Below are 19,193 nucleotides of genomic sequence, written 5' to 3' on the forward strand. Positions count from 1 at the left end.
CGATCTCCCAACCTACTTTTTAAACTGGTGTTGAAGTGACTGGTGCTCGAGGACGTGTCAGAGTTTCAAAGATGTGTTTGGCGATTTGTTGGACACTTCCTGGAAATATGGATAGGAGGCCTTCAGAGAGCTATGGACCAAATACAGGCAAATGGGATTAACCCAATAGCCAACTTGGTTGGCATGGACAAGGTGGGTGGACAGGCCTGTTTGTCTCTAAATAAATCTCGTGATTGTGACCTGACGTTTCATGAATTGATGTGGAGTTTATTTTCAGTGTTCATATACCTCGGCAGCTAAATACATGTTGCAGCTAGCTTGTTGCTGTTGCAAAAGGATCAATAACCCATGATTATCTGTACGTACGTCAATGTTCTCCTGGATACACAAGTGGGAATTAACTGAAGATGTGGGAGGTGGACTGGAGGTAGGCAGGAATGACTAAACCAACAAAAGGAAGTGTAATCAGATTTCTATTCCAGTCAGTCGTCACATGACAGTGGCGGACTGAGGAGCAGGCAGTAGAGCTGCTACCGCAGCTTAGCCTGGTTCAACCCTGACCTCGGGTGTTTTGGGAGAGCCAACTGTTAATGCTCTATCTTGAGATTTGGACTTGACGATAGATTTGGAGTAAAGGAGGCTGGAGCCTCTCAAATACTTTCTCTGCACAGAAGATAGGCACAAGATGCTGGAGTAACTCAGCAGGGCAGGCAGCCTCTGGAGAGAAGGAACGGGTGATGTTTCAGGTAGCGATCCTCTTCAGACTGAGAGTCAGGAGAGCGAGAAACGGATTATGGAAGGGTACAAAGTGAGGTGCAAAAAGAGATCAAAGCAGACGATGATCAAGAAAATATACAATGGTTCATTGTTGGATCAGGGAAGGCACATATGTATGCATTAACTATCAGATTGGGCACTAGTTTACTGTGGTAGGGCTGGTCGTGTTTTACAACAGAGGATTACGGGTTCTGTGATTTACAATGGGAAGATCTGTTTGAGGGTGTTTAGAATTCCACATTCATAATCCCTGGCTGAAGGTTTCAGATGTGCTTATGTTGCTTGCCAGCTGAAACGTTTACCAGCACTTTCATGTATTTTAAGGGCTGGGCTGTTTGAAGATCTAGGGGCAAGATGTTTAGCTACAGAGGACATGCCATAGGGGTGTGGGAGCCTGAGGGGGGTCCTGATAGAAGTATATAAAATTATGAGAGGCAGAGATAGGGTAGACAATCTGAACATTTTTCCCTGGGTGGAAATGTCAAAGATTCATAGGCGTAGGTGAGGGGCAAAGTTTAAGAGAAAGGTGCAGAGCCAGGAGTTGTGGTGGAAGTAGATACACAATACAATTTATTTGTCACTTGAACCTCATAGAGGCTCAAATGAAATGTTGTTTCTACAGTCATACACACATGAAAAAAAAGACCCAAGACACAACACAATTTACACAGACATCCATCACAGCGCATCTCCTCCTCGCTGTGATGGAAGGCAAAAAAACTTATCTCTCCCCTGCACTCCCCATTCCCCTCCCGATGTCAGAGTCAAAGCCCCCGGCGGGCGATGGCAATTGTCCCGCGGCCATTAAAGCCACGCCGGGCGATGCAAGGCCACGCTCCAGGCACTCCTCGACCCCGCGATTCGGGCGGGTGAAGTCGCCGTTGCAGAAGTCTCGAAAAGCGGTCTCCCAGCAGGGACCCGCGGGCTCCCGATATTACTGTCCACCAGACCTGCGGTAAGCCTCCGAATCTCCGGCGGTCGGGTCACAGCAGCGCGCCACCACCGCTCCACCCGCTCCGGACTCGGCCAGCTCCATGATGGTGAGTAGCTCCGCAGCTCCGTGACTGGAGCCCCAGGACGTTCCTGCTGGAGGCCGCTCCACGTTGCAGCCCCAACGACAACGGAGACCCGACAGGGTAAAGGTCGGGTTCTCCGTGCAGGGGAAAGATTTTAAAAGTTTCCCCCCCCCCCATACACCATAATGGCTTTTACATTCATTCATCATCGTTGAAAACATTAGCGACACAGTGGTGCTGGTTTCTGGTCTCTGTCCTCCAGTTCCTGCGGACTCCTGTCGCTGGAAGTATAGGATTTTGGTGTGTGTGCTTTATCATCATTCCTTACAATGCAATGTACGACAGTGATCGCAACTTCTACTGAAGTGTGGATGGCCGTTGGCTCGCTAGAAGCTCATCCGCCCTTGGGCAGGTCTTGTTTTTGGTCCTGCTGGGGGTCCACAGCCCCCTCCTCACCTGGCAAACCATTTTACAAAATGTTAAATGGTCAGCTCGACATAGATTACAAGACCTACACCAAACCCAAACCAATTAGGAGCAGACGAGGGCATTCGATCCAATTTGTGATCCCAGCTACAAAGACAGATGTGTACAGCAATTCGTTCTTCCCCCGCACAATTAAAGCATGGAATAATCTCCACCCTACTATAGTTACCCAACCAGATGCAACTAAATTTAAAGTAGCTCTTTCTTCCCAATAACCCTTTCTGGCTTAAGTCCTCCCCCCACCGTCTCCAGTTTAAATTCCATTTGGAATATTTTGGAGGACCAAGAACCAAGAACCAAGGGGGAGACTATCTGACCATGGAGCAGGTAGCACGGGATTACATGGTACCCGTGGCCGGGGGGATGTCTACCCTATCTCTGCCTCTTTTAGATAGGCACATGGATATGCAGGAAATGGAGGGATATGGATCAGGTGCAGACAGAAGGGAGTTGTTTAATTTGGTATCATGTTCAGTATGGGCATTGTGGGCCGAAGGGTCTGCCTGGGTGCCAAATTGTTCTGAGTTTAGTTTATTGTCACGTGTACTAAGGTACAATAAAAAGCTTTATTTGTTGCATGCTATACATGATTACAATCAAGCCGTCCACAGTGTACAGATACAGGATAAAGAGAATAACATTTAGTACAAGATAACGTCTCGTAAAGTCTGATTGGATACCCTCCGTCTATGTTTAATGAGGTAGATGGTAGCCCAGGACCACAGTCTAGTTGGTGAAAGGATGGTTCAGTTGCCTGATAACAACTGGGAAGAAAATGTGGAGCTATGCATTTTTACACTTCTGTACCCCGTGCCCGATGGGGGAGGGGAGAAAAGGGAGTGATTAGGGTGTGAATGGTCCTTCTCTCAGTGTGTGCTGACTCTGTTCCAGCACCGAGTTTGGAGCAGAGCCTTCATGTTCACCCCTCTGCAGGCATCGTCCTAGGTACCAGCAGGCTGTCTGTACTGAGACCTCATTAGCCTGGAAGTTAGGGGTGCCAGTATCTGACCGTGGACCTCCAGGGTCGGCTGCACAGACTGACTGCTTTTGACATCTCTTGGCACTCACGCCAGAAGCCTCTCCACAGCTTTCTGAGTATTAGCAACGGGAAGCACCAGTCAGCCCTCTCGGGCTCCTCCACCTCTCTGTAATCATGAGTGTTTAAGGTCATAAGGAGTAGGAGTAGAATTAGGCCATTCGGCCCATCATGTCTACTATTCCATTCAATCATGTCTGATCTATCCCTCCCTCCTAGCCCCATTCTCCTGCCTTCTCCCCATAACCTTTGACACCAGTGCTAATCCAGAATCTATCTATCTCTGCCGTAAAAATATCCACTGACTTGGCCTTCTGGGGCAAAATAATCCACAGAATCACCACCCTCTGACTGAAGAAATTTCCCCTCATCTCCTTCCTAATTCTGAAGCTATGACCTCTAGTCCTAGACTCTCACAATAGTGGAAACATCCTCTCCACATTTACTCTATCCAAGCCTTTCCCTATTATGTATGCTTCAATGAGGTCCCCCCGCATTCTCTTTAATTATCAGATTTATTGGCAGCATAACAATAACATTCCTCCGTGCAATAGCTTTACAGGCCCGTAAACACAATAACACTCCTGTGTGTATGAAGGGACAATTCTCCATATTGCTCCTTCCCTGTAGAGAAAAGCTTGATTTATTGCATGCTATACATGATTACAATCAAGCCGTCCACAGTGGACAGATACAGGATAAAGAGAATAGATGGAATAAATGAGATGGAATTGTGTGTGCATAGGCCAGGCAATGACCGCAGCTTCCCTTTGCTGAGGACTTTGAAACTCCCCAGCTTCTGTGGTGGGGTTGGGACTTGTATCACTGGGGGAAGGATCTGTGCCTCTGGACGACAGCTGAGTTACAACCACTGGCACAGCACAAAAACATAAAATGCTGGGAAATGCTCAGCAGGACAAACAACATTTGTGGAGAGAGGGAGAGCTGGTGTTTAAGATCAATAACGTATCAGACAGGAAACATTAGAAGTGAAATGTGGACGCACTTGGGACCCTTCTTCAGACTGGAAGTAGGAGGGACAGAACTGGAGATAAGAAAATGCCGGAAAAAAGCAGGGCCGGCAACAGATGATCTAGGAAGGGTGAAGCCCATAGTGGCCCATTGTTGGCTGGGGAAGAGGTGATAAAGAAGGGATACAAGGAGGCAAAAATTGGAAGCAGTGGGAAGACCGGGGTGGGGCAGGAGGGGAGGGAGGGAATGTTATGCCCCTATCCCACTTAGGAAACCTGAACGGAAACCTCTGGAGACTTCGCGCCCCACCCAAGGTTTTCGTGCGGTTCCCGGAGGTTGCAGGTGGTTGCCGGAAGTTGCATGTAGTGGAAGCAGGTAGGGAGACTGACAAAAACCTCCGGGAACCGCACGGAAACCTTGGGTGGGGCACAAAGTCTCCAGAGGTTTCCGTTCAGGTTTCCTAAGTGGCTTTAGGGTTACTTTCATTTGAAGAAAGACTGGATAGACTCGGCTTGTACTCGCTAGAATTTAGAAGATTGAGGGGGGATCTTATAGAAACTTACAAAATTCTTAGGGGGTTGGACAGGCTAGATGCAGGAAGATTGTTCCCGATGTTGGGGAAGTCCAGGACAAGGGGTCACAGTTTAAGGATAAAGGGGAAATCCTTTAGGACCGAGATGAGAAAAAAAATTTTCACACAGAGAGTGGTGAGTCTCTGGAACTCTCTGCCACAGAAGGTAGTTGAGGCCAGTTCATTGGCTATATTTAAGAGGGAGTTAGATGTGGCCCTTGTGGCTAAAGGGATCAGGGGGTATGGAGAGAAGGCAGGTACAGGATACTAATAATAATAATAATAAATTTTATTTCCGGGCGCCTTTCAAATCTCAAGGTCACCTTACAAAGATTAAACAGAAGAGAAAAAAAAACATCTAGTCGGAGAAAAATAAATAATAAGGACATCATCAATACACAAATTAAAGATAGAAATCGCTCCAAAGACACAAAATCAAAAAAATCAAAGAAAGCACAATGTGAAGAGAGAGCAGCGGCAGCTAAAGCGCGCTAGCGTCCACTCTCTCTACCGACAGCCATCTTGGACACAGACTAACAAACAGAAAAATCATCCCCCCACAGTGGTTACCACTGTGGGGGAAGGCACAAAAGTCCAGTCCCCAACCCCAGTTCTCCCAAAAGCCAGGCCTATTAAGGCCACCGCTGTTGCCTCAACGGAGGCCCGATGTTCTTGGCCATTCTAGCCGGGTGGTCTTGCCCCGGCATCGGGAGAGTCCTCACAGCGGCTGGGCCACCTGGAACGGCCGCTTCCTAGCTGGGGATTGTCGGCTTCCGCAGCCGACAAGGACGCACCGAGTTGGAGCTCCCAGGCTCCCGATGTTAATGTCGGCACCGCCCGCTCCGCTCCGCAGACCCGCAGCCCGGAGGTGTTGCTCTCGACGGTCCAGCTCACCGGAGCTCCAGCGCGTCGATCCAGCGCGGCGACCCAGGCAAGGCATTGCCTGCTCCGCGATGGCGCTCCAGCGCTGTGCCGCCACCGAAGCTGAGGTGCTGGGCGGTCCCCACCAGGAAACGGCGCTCCAAGCCCGCTGGCAGGCCACGAGGACGGGTCGATGGGCAGCCCAGAGAAAAAGCTGCCTCACCGACCAGGTAGGGACCTAGAAGTAAGGTTACCTCCTTCCCCCCACAATAAGAAGTTAATTTCTCCGAAAAAACGACGAACAAAACTAACTAAAAACTGGGAAAAAAATGAATTAAACGGACGGCTGCTGGTTAGCAGCCGTTCCCCAAGATGGCTCCTCCTCCTCCGGGGAGGAGGAGGAGGAGCCAAGGTCCATGAGTTGGATGATTAGCCATGATCATATTGAATGGCGGTGCAGGCTCGAAGGGCCGAATGGCCTACTCCTGCACTTATTTTCTATGTTTCTATGTTTTACTTGAAATTAGAGAAATCAATGCTCATGACTTACTTAAGGGATATGATTTGTATGTAATTTTATACAGCAGCAATTGCATTTTAATTGGCATATGGAATAGAAACTCCTTGCATGTATAGCACGAACACTATACTTCCTATGCCTGGGTTGGGAAAGATGGGGGGGTGCTTATGGAGTGAGGCATGCCCCGGACCCTATGTTCCTGGCTCCAGATTAATTGAAATCTCCTTCCAAGGCCCCTGAACGTCAGTTTGAAAAAGCCAGGAAAGAATTTTGCACTGGGTCTGGCTCTGAAGTGGAAGTTCCAATTTCAGCAACATTGTGGTTCTGAGATCTGATGGATTATGACACTAATCCTTAAACCCTTGAGTTTTAATCGGGCCCAGAATGGGTGGGATTAATATGTCTGCTCACAGCCATCCCTTTGATAAAAGATCAGTGGAAGTAATGAATGGTTAATCTGTTTTAGTTCAAATGTGCTTTTGGCAGAGGGACAGACATTGGTTGAGATGCTCAGATGTTCTCCTAGTTTTATGCAATTCTGCCATGGAATTTTTTTCCATCTGCCCAAGAGGGGAGACGGCATTGATTCACAGCCTTATTCAGAAGACCATTCCTCCCATCAGTACAGTACAGTACCCTTTGGCAATGCAGCACTCACTCGGTATTGCCCTTTCAACAGGGCAGCGGTCTCTTTATCCGTATGGTCTGACGATGTGCTGCTACCTCAGTAAATCATTAGGAGTTTGCACTCTCAGCTTCCTGTTCACCATCACCATTGTGTTTGTTTTTGATGTCATAGAGCTGTACAGCTATCCATGCTGCTGAAGTTGACATATTGCACTAGTCCCATTGGCCTGCATTTGGCCGCTATCCATCTGGACTCTTCATATACATTTATCTGTCCATATGACATTTAAAAAGTTGTAATTGGATCCACTTCTCCAGCTTCCTCTGGCAGATTGTTCCACATACAGACTTCCCTCTCAGTAAATAGGTTGCCCCTGAGGTCACTCTTAAAACTCTCCCCTCTCACCTTGACCCTCTACCTTTAGAATCCTTGACCCTGGGGAAAAAGAGTGTGAGTGTTTTATTCATGTCCCTCATGATTTTGTACACCTCAATAAGGTCACCCCTCAACCTGCTACACTCTAAAGCAAAGGGGCGTAGCGGTAGATTTGCTGCCTTACAGCGCCAGAGATCCGAGTTCAACACTGACTATAGGTGTTCAAGAAGGAACTGCAGATGCTGGAAAATCGAAGGTACACAAAAAAGCTGGATATAGGTGTACTGGACGGAGTTTGTATGCCCGTGTGGGTTTTCTCCGAGCACTCGCTTGAGTGTGGTTTCCTCCCACACTCCAAAGATGTACAGGTTTACAGGTTAGTTGGATTTGGTAAAAAAAAAAAAAATTGTCCCTAGCGTGTAGGATAGTGCTTGTGTCCTAATGCACGTGGTGATCACTGATTGAAGGGGACTCTTTGGGCTGATGGGCTTGTTTTCACGCCCATGTTTTACTTTATCTCTAAAGTATAGTCTGGCCCCTTCAACTACGATCTACTATGAACGTTGGTTTTGGACTTTGGTTTTACACAGTTCTGGTCTTATCACCTACTATTACTGATTGTGAATTTATTGTAATATTCATTATTAGAAACATAGAAACATAGAAAATAGGTGCAGGAGTAGGCCATTCGGCCCTTCGAGCCTGCATCGCCATTCAATATGATCCTGGCTGATCATCCAACTCAGTATCCTGTACCTGCTCTCTCTCCATACCCCCTGATCCATCTCAGTCCTAAAAGATTTCCCCTTTATCCTTAAACTGTGACCCCTTGTTCTGGACTTCCCCAGCATCGGGAACAATCTTCCTGCATCTAGCCTGTCCAACCCCTTAAGAATTTTGTACGTTTATATAAGATCCCCCCTCAATCTTCTAAATTCTAGCAAGTACAAGCCAATTCTATCCAGTCTTTCTTCATATGAAAGTCCTGACATACCAGGAATCAGCCTGGGGAACCTTCTCTGTACACCCTCTATGGCAAGAATGTCCTTCCTCAGATTAGGAGACCAAAACTACGCAATACTCCAGGTGTGGTCTCACCAAGACCCTGTACAACTGCAGTAGAACCTCCCTGCTCCTATACTCAAATCCTTTTGCTATGAATGCTAACATACCATTCGCTTTCTTCACTGCCTGCTGCACCTGCATGCCTACTTTCAATGACTGGTGTACCATGACACCCAGGTCTCGTTGCATCTCCCCTTTTCCTAATCGGCCACCGTTCAGGTAATAGTCTACTTTCCTGTTTTTGCCACCAAAGTGGATAACCTCACATTTATCCACATTATACTGCACCTGCCATGCATTTGCCCACTCACCCAGCCTATCCAATTCACCTTGCAGCCTCCTAGCATCCTCCTCACAGCTAACACTGCCCCCCAGCTTCGTGTCATCCGCAAACTTGGAGATGTTGCATTCAATTCCCTCATCCAAATCATTAATATATATTGTAAATAGCTGGGGTCCCAGCACTGAGCCTTGTGGTACCCCACTAGTCACTGCCTGCCATTCTGAAATATTGTATATTTATCTGTGTGTTATTGCATTAATGAGCAGTAAGTGAGAATGTCATTGTCCCGTTGCCAGTACACATGACAAATTAAACACTCTAAACTGTCTAAACACCCTGCCTGAACCTCACTCATCCTCTAACTCTCTTTGCCCCTTTCGGGCAAATTCACATCTCCCCCTGGACCAAGCGTTTGGTCATCTGCTCCAGTATCTCAAGCGGCTCAGCATGTCCCAGTGACACTCCTTCAAAGTGCTCTGGAATTTTTCCTCCACTTAAAGGCTCCATATAAATAGAAATAATTATAATTACCACTTGATGAATGTTTTTTCTGTTCTGCGTCCAAATAGAAGTTTACCTTTCGGGAACACTGTGTGCGAAGACAATGAGTCACGTTACTGTGGGCTTATGTCATTGGCCAGCGGAGTTAGCAACGTTTGGTCTCCTCTGGCTATGCATTTGACCAGAATAGTAGCGATCAGGCTGCAGGCCGTTTGGTTGGAGGGTGTAATCTTGGCCGACTGAGTCATTGTGGATGCTACTCTGTTAGAGGGGTGGAACTGAGGGAGTGCCGCACTGTGGGAGGTGCGGTACTGAGGGAGCGCCGCACTGTGGGAGGTCATAAGGTCATAAGTGACAGGAATGGATTCAGCCCATCAGGTCTACTCCGCCATTCAATCATGGATGATCTATCTCTCCCTCCGAACCCTATTCTCCTGCCTTCTCCCCATAACCCTTGACACCTGCACTACTCAAGAATCTATCTATCTCTGCCTTAAAAATATATATTGACGGCCTCCACAGCCTTCCGTGGCAAAGAATTCCACAGGTTTACCACCCTCTGACTAAAGACCTTTCTCCTCCTCTCCTTCCTTTAATTCTGAGGCTAAGACTTCTGGTCCTAGACTCTCCCACTATTGGAAACATCCTCTCCACATCCACTCTGTCCAAGCCATGGTGCTGATGGTGCGTTGCTCTATTTATTTAGCGGATGGGGAGGTGGAGTGACTGCTCTGTGGGCTGAGGGAGCGCTGCATGGCTAGTCGCTGGTCTTGATGCACTTCATGTCTTGTTGAGCTGCTCCCTCACAGTGCCTGAGTCACGGTTCAATCCTGACCTCGGCTACTGTGTGGGTGGAGATTGCATGTTGTCTTTGTGACCGCAAGAAGGGTGTTCCGGTTTCCTCCCACATCCCAAAGATGTGCGGGTTTGTAATGCCAATGTGTGGATGCCAATGTGGGATAACATAGAACTAGTTATCAGGGTGATCGATGCTCGGCGTCTATGATGGCTGGAGACCCTATTTCCATGGCGTGTCTGTGAACTAAACTAATTGACCCCCCCCCCACTCCCAACTCATCCCCAACCCCTGTATTGAGGTGACACTGCTGCTTCTGCTCTTGGTGGTGAGAGCTGGGACAGTCTCCACTCCATTGAAGTGCCGGCTGACATCTCTCCCACTGGTTCTCTCCAGGCCTATGAACATCGAATTGTACAGCACAGGGACCGATTCTTCGGCCTACAATATCTGTGCCGAACATGATGCCAAGATAAACTAATCTTATCTACCTGCATATCTGTGCCTATAAATAGCCTCTCAAATGCCACTATCCAATTCGTTTCCACCATCGCCTCCTGGCAGCACGTTCCACCGCCCCACTCTGTGTGAAAAATAAGTGTCCTACACATTTTTAAACTTTCCCCCTCTCGCATTAAAGGGATGCCCTCTAGTCTTTGACATTTCCACCCGGGGAAAATGGAACATTGTTTATACAGGCACCAACCACCCTCAGTGCCCACACATCTCCTTTAAACTTTGCCCCTTTGATCTTAAAGCCCAGAGCTCTTTTGATCAGCCCCCCACTGAACTTGCCGGGACCCAGCTGGCACAGATCACATTTTCTGATCCTTTTCTATTATTTTCAGACTGTGACGTTCTGCTGGAGGGATTTCCCTGGTTTTCATTTCCATCGATGGCCCATTTATTTCCTGATCCCGTCCGTAACCAGATGCTGCTGTTTATATTGCGATATTTGTCGTTCCTCTATGATGGAGGCTTTTTGTTTGGCAATGTGTGTCCTAGGAACCTGACACCAAGACAGAGATTATCTCCAATCCAGGCCATCCAGTCATGCATACTTTCTATCTTAACAGCATGTTCCAGGAGGAGAGAAATGAGAGGGTGTTCTATTCTGGAAGGTGTAGGGATGGGCCTTACGGATGCATGGCCTCTCTCTGTGCCACAGGGCTTTCCCCCCGCCGACACTTGAATGTGTCCTCTTTCCCTTCTGGTTCCTGGCATGTTGTGGATCTTACTCGTACTGGAGTAGTGCCTTCGACTGTACATTTGTAAGGTATCTGAGCGGATTCTTCTTCATGGATGGTGGTGAATGTTTGTAATGCTCAACAGGAAGCATATATGAGACATTTAGACAACCACTTGAACTGCCGAGGTACAGAAGGCTACAAGCCATGCTCTGGGAGATGGGGTTAATACGACGGGCGTATGCTGGTCGACATGGACTTGGTGGCCGAATGGCCTGTTTCCATGCTGTACACCCGTGTGAGGGGCCTGAGGAGTGGGAGCGGTGTGAAGGGGTGGGGGCTGCCGTGTTGGAGGCACCCTCCCGTTTACTTGTCTATGGTTTCCATGGTGGAATGCCTGTTGCCCGAGGGTTTCGGTGCCGCCGAACTCTCTGTAACATGCTCGCTCGTCTCCGGTATGTCTGAGTAATTCTTTGAAAGAGTCATGTGAGAAAGTGGGTGCAGTAAAGTTGATTTAATCATCATGTTAAGTTACAGGAATTTGAATATTTGGCACAGCTTTCAGTTCCCACTTGCTCTCATTGCTCCGATTTCTGTGGCTGCCTTCGCTCAGCTCAGTCGAACACTCCTTCCTGTCTGCTCCTTCCAACAGATCCAAGTCTTTTGATGCTGATTTTGTGTGACCCCCTGTGTGTTTTCAATCTCTGATCGTTTCTTCAACAGGTTAGTAGCTGTTGCAAAGAGGTTTTTTTTCTGGTTGCATTTGTTGAACAATTACTTTGGGTCTGCCGACTGTGTGTAAGACCAGATGAGTCAAAAGTGGAGCTGGAAATTGTCCTGATTGATTCATTTCATTGAGGCCACTTCAATAAAGTGAATGTTTAGCTGGGATGGTTTGAAGTTGCAGGTGGTGGGAGACTTGAGGGTCTGTGGGGACGGAACAGTGATGATCAGAAGCTGTGAGCAGGAACGGCCAGGTCAGCAGCTGTGCTGTTCAGTGAAGAGCAATTTCCTAACTAAACATGCTCTCCGGGAGCGGGAGTCGGAGGTTTCCAAGGGTAACTGGTTCAGGTTCACAGTCGATGAATGGAGATTTAGATAAGATTTATTCTGCAGTAATGGGAGACCAAGATTTGTAGTGGACACAGATTTGTAGTGGTTGTTCTGGTTCACTGTGTCCAGTGTGGGGTTTGGAGTAAATACAGTGTGTGGTCACTGGCTCACTGTGTCCAGTGTGGGGTTTAATGGACACATAGGGTGTGTGGTCACTGGCTCACTGTGTCCAACGTGGGGTTTGGAGTAAATACAGTGTGTGGTCACTGGTTCACTGTGTCCAGTGTGGGGTTTGATGGATCCCTCTCAACCCACAAACTCTTCTCATGCTTGAGTCCTGAGGGTGGCTTGGTTGGTCTTGGGCCAGGACAGCTGGCACGGGTGAGATGTGGGAACTCCAGGGATGGTACCTTGTTGTCCTCTGTTGGGTTGTTTTGGTGTTGTGGGGGTGTGTGAGGGGGAGGGGGGGTTGTGGGGGTGGGGGGGGGTGTGGGGGGGGGGGGTGTGGGCAAGGGGGGATTGTTTGGGGGGAGAGGGGTGGGTGGGGGGTAGTGAGCTTGGAGAAAAGATGGGGGAAGAGCCATGGGGGAGAGGAGGGCTTCACGGGGGAGGGGGGGGGGAGGAGCCAGCGAGGGGGACCAGAGGGGTAGTGGTTGGAATTGGCGGTGCGATGGGAACTCACAGCGGGCGCTGGTCGCTGGTCGTTCTCCTCCGCCGGGATCAGAGTCTCAACTTTCCCATTGTCGACATCTCCGACTCCGGACTGGGCTGTGTCTCCGACTCTGGGCTGGGCTGAGTCTCCGACTCTGGGCTGGGTCTCCCACGCTGGGCTGGACTGGACAGGGTCTCCGACGCTGGGCTGCTTGGGTCGGGGCTGCTTCGGGTCCCTCCGAAAGTCCGGTTGGAAACCTCTGCCGGCCATCCTCAGCTCCAGTAAAGACCCGATGGCGCAGGAAGGGGCGGACTGTCCAGGGGAGTGACAGGAGAAGAGACTAATCTGCGCGGCGCTGACTGATCGATCTGCGCACGCGCGGTTTTTAAGATTTTTAAACCTCGCTAACTTTTATGACATTCAACCGATCAGAACAAAACATGGTGCATTCGCAGCACAGGAGAACGGTGAGTGAACTGGCGAAAAATCGTAGCACCATCGCGAACCGTTTTGGGGCAAATAGAAAGACCGCCAAACCGGAAGATAACAAGATCAGAGTTTTAGTTATGTATAGATGTTATTAAGCTGGAATGAGTGCAGAGGAGATTCACCAGGATGTCTCCTTAGCTTGCAGGCTTGAGTTACCGGGAGAGGTTGGATAGGCTGGGACTTTTTCTTTGGAACGTAGAATGCTGAGGGGTGACACAAGGAACTGGGAATGTTGGAATCTTGAACAAAACACAAAGTTCTGGAGTAACCTAGTGGGTCAGTCAGCATCTGGGGAGGGAATGGAGAATCAATGTTGCAAGTCAGGACCCTTCAGCTTATTAAGGTGTACAATATCATGAGGGGCATGGATAAAGTGAACGCTCACAATCTTTTTACCGAGGTGGAGGATTCTAAAACTAGAGGGCACAAGGTTATGGTAAGAGGGTAGAGATTTAAGAATGTGCTCAGGAGCAACATTTTCACTCAGAGAGTGGTCCGTATCTGGAATGAGCTGCCAGAGGAAGTTATCAAAGCAGATACAATTGAAAAGGTATTTGCACAGACAAATGGGATTAACCAATTGTGCAAAATTGGTTGGTTTGGACCAGGGGACATAGGTTTTCAAATAGGGGGGGGAGTTTTAATAGGAACCTGACGGGCAATTTTTTCACATAGAGTGGTGTGGAAAGAGCTGCCAGAGCTAGTTGAGGCAGACACAATGACAACATGTAAAATACACTTATACAGGTACAGGCCCGTGCTGTAATTGTTATATGGTTATATGGATAGGATGGATTTAGAGGGATATGGGGGAGATGTGACTAGCTTTGACAGAGGATCTTGGTTGGCATGGACGAGTTTGGCTGAAGGCTAGGTTCTATGCTGTATGGACTCAATGGACAATGTGGACCTGTACCTCTCGGTCATTGTTCTGCCTGGGACATACGACAATAAAACATGATTTTCCAAGCTGTTTTCTCTATGACTCTGTCTCCAGCCTGCTCCTACTGAAACTTTGCCAACAGACTATCCCTTTGACATTACTCATTTAATATTTCATCTGAATGACGCACAAATGCTAGGCCCCATTTATCCACTCGGTTAAAATTAAATGATCGCGACGCTATTTTGAAAGCGGGCAATTATCTTTGCCAATAGTTTTTTTTTCAATCAAGTTGACCAAAACTGATTATCTGGTCATTACTGAAATCTGATGGAGGAAGCATGCTATGTTAAATTGGCTGCTGTAATTCCCATGGCTGTACTTCAAGAGGGCTTCAATTGGCAATAAAACATTGAAGGATATCCTGAGAGGAGCATGGGAGCTGAACGCCTTTCATACTGAGAATAAAATTCTCCAGGCTGCACAAGGGACAGGTCGAGTTTATTGTATTATGTACAACAATCACGAATGTTTAATTGTCATATATCCCACCTAGCACAATGACATTCTAACTAAGTACTGAGAGATATAATGAACCATAATCTTGTTTGCAGCAGCATCATAGGCTCATAGACTCGGACCACTCAGATACACAGAAACATAGATTTTACACAAATGATACTTCAAATTCTGCAAAGTAATGAAGTGAAAAAGACTCCAAAACAGCAATGCAAAACACAATTAGAAAATTGTGCAAGGGGAATAACGTACACAGCAAAGATTAACATCTGCGAATCTTGGTGGAATCAAGAGGTTTTCTTTATTTTTCAGGCTGTGGGTCACTGACATTTATTGTCCATTCCCAGAGAAACTGATCTGCTGGCTCTAATCTGGTTCAACAGATTATTGCAGAGAATTCATATGGTATACTTGCTTTCGTTGATCAGTTGAGTATTGAGTTTAAGAATCAGGAAGTCATGTTGCAGCTCTGTAAGACTTTGATAAGGCCACATTTGGAGTTATGTGTGCAGCTCTGGTTGTCCCATTGCCGGAAGGATGTGGAGGCTGTAGAGAGGGTGCAGAAGAGGTTTACTAGAGTGGTGTCTGGTTTAGGGGGTGGTTACTATATGGTGAGGCTGGACAATGTTGGATTGTTTTCTCTGAAGTGTTGGAGGTTGAGGGGAGATCTGATAGAAGTGTATAAAAGGCATAGAGTAAACAGTCAGAACCTCTTTCCCGGATGGAAATGACAAAAACTAGAGGAGGTAGCTTCAAGGTGAGATAGAAAAAGTTTAAAGGAGATGCACGGGACAAGTTTTTTTTAAAACGCAGAGTAGTGGGTTCCGGAGATGCCCTGCCGGGGATAGTGGTGCAGGCAGATACGCTATTCGTGTTTGAAGGGCTTTTAGATCGATACATGGTTGTGCAAGGAATGGAGGGACATAGTTCATGTGCAGGCAAAGTAGATTAGCAAACTTGGCATCATATTCAGCACACATATTGTGGGCTGAAGGACCTGTTCATAAATTCATGTCAGGGGAGCAGAATTAAGACATTTTGCCTATTGAGCCTACTCCACCATGGCGGATCTATCTTTCCCACTCAACTCCATTCTTCATAACGTTTGACACCCTTCACTATGAAGAATCTGTCAATCTCTTTTTTAGAAATGCCAATGGCGGCCTCCACAGCCATCTGTGGCAATTAATTCCACAGATTCACCACCCTCTAGCTAAAGAAACCTCTCGTTTCCTTTCTCATGGTACGTCCTTTAATTCTGAGGCAGTTCCCTCAGGTCCTAGACTCTCCCACCAGTGGAAACATCCTCTCCACATCCAGCAATAGGGACTTGCTGCACTATTCTATGTTCTATCCTAATCCAGCCGAGGGCAACTCAGTTAACCAGAATGGTGCGGTCTTGAAGTTACAGATAATATCAGACAGGGATGGACAACAGTGTACTGAGAAGCTTTCTGTGAGAATTTGACCGCTTCACCAACACTGCTGGAATCAGATTCCTACATTTTGAATTGCGGTCAAATTCTCTTTGCGGAATTTCCAGCCACCAGATCACCCTTTAAATTCACCAGTTTTAGATAAGTTCATAAATTCGAGGAGCAGAATTAGGCCAATCGGCCCATCATGTCGGCTACACCATTCGATCATGGCTGATCTATCTTTCCCCCTCAACCCCATTCTCCTGCCTTCTCCCCATAACATCTGACCCAACGTACCAACAACAACCCTTTACCCTCCCTCTGTCCTTTTCCACCTATATTCAGGTACTCAAAATACTCTGGTATTTTGCGCCTCTTCTCTCCTTCACGACCTTTATCTTCTTCCAATCTCTGGCCTTTGTCCACCCATCTGCCAATCAAACCCCCCCCCCCCCCCCCCCCCCCCCAAACCTGTATCCGCCCATCAATTGCTCAGCTTTGTCCCGCCCCCACCTCTCATCCAGCTTTCTTCTTCCCAATTTACAATCATTCTGTAGAAGTGTCCATTCTCCAGAGATACTGCCGGTCACGTTGAGATACTCCTGCACTTTGTGTGTTTTTTTAGTATTAACCAGCATCTGCGGTTCCTCGCGCAAACAGTGGTTCACATGCCCTAGAAGAGTCAATCTGTTCTGGGGCAGGTTCCAGGTTATTCAGAGCACCTTGGTAACAAAGGGACACTCAAGATATTCAAGAGAAAAGGTGCCGTGCTGAATGGAGTTACTGCTGACTGGCGTATTGTGGGATGGCAGGGAATCTGGGCCAGTGCCAGGACAATAGGCTCAGCAGGCAGACGAGTCGTGATTTTACTGACTGGCAAGCTTAGCGGGTCAAATGGTCGACTTTGGCTCGTACTTGTTACAGTTTTGCAGACAGGGCTGCAATTCACATGAACAATAATCTTGGCATCAAATGAGAATGAGTGTTTACAAAACACCAGTTCAGTTTGAGCAGACATTGCATAAAGTTCATTCCCTTTAAAGACTGAACTGAGGGCACTTCATACCGGCAGAACTAATCTTGTGACAAAAACACAGGCAGACAGGAAGAAAGGGCCTGCTAACTCAGCCACTTTCGTTCCACAATCTACCACTGAGAGAGTCTGGTGGTGCCGAGGAGGCTTCGCTTCCATGCCAGTTCCAAGCAGGGGAAGATGCCGACAAACCTGTTTTAATGGACTACCGTTGTGTTGCAGCTACCGCAGGGTCTTGACAGAACAAGACCCTTGGCCAATGGCATGGAGCCCCCCCTTGTGGAAACAAGGCTGCCGCTGCACAAAGGTTTAGGTAGTATCACGTGTACCGAGGGGTGTAGCGAAAAACTTTTTTGCATGCCATCCAATCGGTTCAGATAATACTATACGTAAAATACAATCAAGTCAAACTCAAGAGCAGTATGTAGAGCAACAGAGTGCAGAATATAGTTCTCAGCATTGTAGCGTATCAGTTCCAGAGACTAAAAGTCCAATGTCCACAATGGGGTAGAGCACCCTAACTTCTGGAAGGACCATTCAGAAGCCCGGGGAAGAAGCTGTACCTGAATCTGATGGTGAGCGCTTTCAAGCTTCTGTTCCTCGGGAGCGGGAGGAAAGGTAGAATAGACAAGTCTTTGATTGACCGAGGCAGCATGAAGTGTAGATGGAATCGGTTGCGGGGAGTCTGGACTGTGTGATGATCTGGACTACATCCACAACTTACTGCAATTTCTGATGGTCTTGGGCAGAGCTGTTCCCAAACCAAGCTGTGATGCAGCTTGACAGTTTACTTTCTACAGACTCCTTGTTTAAAATAAGTGATATTATTCGATTAGAAATAATAACAAACACCTTGGTCGGCATGAACAAAATGGGCCGAATGGCTTGGTTTCTACACTGGGTCTCGACAGAACAAGACCTACACCTTTATGGTTCGATGATAATGTTGCAGTTTCATAAGATACACTTACTAATGTTGGCTTTTCCCTGGGGATGTACTTAAAAGTCGCACAGTGTAGAACTACTTCCTCTCATCTCCAGCAACTGGCTTCAATCCTGACGCCAGGTGCTGTATTGTGGAGTTTGCACGTTCTCCCTGTGTATGGGTTTCATGGGTATCCTGTGGGTGTGCCGGTTTCCTCCCACATTCCAAAGATGTGCTGTTTGGTGTATTAAACAACTGCTGTAAATTATCCCAGTTGCTTCGGGGGAGCAGGAGAATTGGCAGAGGTAGTGGTAGATAAAAGAGCACATAGTCATACTGCATGGAAAAAGTCCCTTCAGCCCAACTGAGTCCATGCCACCATCTAAGGTATCCCCATTTGTCTGCTTTTGGCCCATATTCCTCTATACCTTTCCAATCCATGTATGTGTTCACTGTTGTAAATATGCTGCGGCAATAAGTCAGGGAGGGATTGGTATAGGAGCTGGCATGGACACGATAGGCCAAACGGCCTTCTGTGCCACAAGTAAAATACGACTATGACAATGCCGCAGTTTCAAGAGGTACACTTTCTGATATTGGCTTTTCCCTGTGGGTTTATTTAAAAGGTCATTCTTGTTCTTCAGAGCTGTAGAAATCCAGGAATCTATCCAGTGAATTTTCGGCCAGTCATCAAAGGCAAGAATAGACTTCACCTCCTGCCACTATCCTGCAGTCTTTGCTCTCGTTTTCCACCCCGACACCTGTTTCTCTCCAAAGCCTCCCTCTCCCGCTATCTTGCCTGTACAGTAGACAGGAAGGTCCTGCTAACAGCTTTTTCCTTTATCAACTTTGCAAGTATGGTTCCCCTTTTCTGAGCGCCTCTTTCACAGACGGTTTCCTTGCCCCCATGTCTCACCCCACCGATTAATGCATTTACTCAGGTACACCGGTGGTTATGTTTCAGGACAAGTAAATAAAACGCTGGTTAAAGGACTGGTATCAATCCGTGTGTAATCTGTCAGATTGGAGTAAATACTGAGGTCTTTGTCAGTGTTCTTTGCAGATGGAAGCCATTTTTCCTGACCCTGCTTAAGCCTGTGCACAACTCCGTCCCCACATATGTATATTCCATTAGTGAGTGCCGCCT

General features: G+C 47.5%; 1 protein-coding gene across 3 annotated transcripts in view; it reads left to right on the forward strand.

The window, feature by feature from the left end:
* slc4a2 (solute carrier family 4 member 2) overlaps positions 1-19,193 on the forward strand; it is a 203,860-nt gene that overhangs the window by 28,535 nt on the left and 156,132 nt on the right. Inside the window, exon 1 of one of the 3 annotated variants that reach the window (XM_033020208.1) lies at positions 11,666-11,797. The exons of the other annotated variants lie outside the window; for them this stretch is intronic. The gene's annotated coding sequence lies outside the window, so the exon portion shown is untranslated. Of the gene's footprint in view, positions 1-11,665; positions 11,798-19,193 lie in introns of those variants that run through there. 3 annotated transcript variants of the gene reach the window in all.

The sequence above is a fragment of the Amblyraja radiata genome, chromosome 4, assembly GCF_010909765.2.
Source record: "Amblyraja radiata isolate CabotCenter1 chromosome 4, sAmbRad1.1.pri, whole genome shotgun sequence".
NCBI lineage: Eukaryota > Metazoa > Chordata > Chondrichthyes > Rajiformes > Rajidae > Amblyraja > Amblyraja radiata.